Source organism: Hipposideros armiger, unplaced genomic scaffold, assembly GCF_001890085.2.
Source record: "Hipposideros armiger isolate ML-2016 unplaced genomic scaffold, ASM189008v1 scaffold_36, whole genome shotgun sequence".
NCBI lineage: Eukaryota > Metazoa > Chordata > Mammalia > Chiroptera > Hipposideridae > Hipposideros > Hipposideros armiger.
In genome coordinates, this window is record NW_017731386.1 from 5,874,175 (window position 1) to 5,875,242 (window position 1,068).

Consider the following 1,068-nt stretch of genomic DNA (forward strand, 5'->3'; position numbering starts at 1 on the left):
TTGTTTACTTGTTTATTTACTTTTTAAAGTATACAATTCTCCATCAGTTGAGATGATCATGTGGTTTTTGTCCTTTATTCTGTTAATTTGGTGTAGTACATCAATTAATTTTTGGTGGATTAAGCCATTTTAGCATTCCTGCAATAAGTCCCACTTGGTCATCAGATTTAATCCTTTTAATGTTCTGTTGAATCCCATTCTAGTATTTTGTTAAGAATTTTTGCATCAGTATTCATCAGAGATATTGGTCTATAGTTTCATTTTCTTGTAGTGTCTTTGTCTGGCTTTGGTATCACGGTAATGTTGGCCTCAAAGAATGAGCTCCTAAGTGTACCCTCCTCTGAAATTTTTCTGAAGGAGTTTTAGGAGCATTGGTGTTACCTGTTTAAATGTTTGATAGAATTCACTGGTGAAGCCATCTGGTCCTGGGCTTTTCTTTGTTGTAAGGTTTTATGTGGTTTGTTTGTTTGAAATTACTGAATCTTTTTACTTGTTATTGGTCTGCTGAGGCTTTCTATTTCTTCATGATTCTATCTTGGCAGGTTAAGTGTTTCCAGGATTTTATCCATTTCTTCTAGGCTATCCAATTTGTTGGTTTACATTGTTCATAGTATTCGCTTACAATCCTTTTTATTTCTGTGGTATTGATTGTAATGTCCCCACTTTCTGATTTTATTTACTTGCGGCTTCTTTCTTTTTTTCTTATTAATCTAGCTAAGGATTTATTGATTTTGTTAATCTTCAAAAAATCGAACAGTTTCATTGATTTTTTTCTATTGTTTTTCTATGTAGTTTATCTCTGCTCTAGTATTTATTTTTCCTTCTATCTTTGGGCTTAGTTTTTTTTCTCCTTTTTCTAGTTTCTTGAGGAGTATATTGTGATTGTTAATTTGAGAACTTTCTACTTTTTTATTGTACTCATTTACTGCTTTCACTGCATCCCATAAGTTTTGGTATGCTGTGTTTTAATTTTAATTTGTCTCAAGGTATTTTCTAATTTCCCTTGTGAATTCTTTGACTCATTGGTTGTCTGAGTGTATTGTTTAATTTCTACATATTTGTGGATTT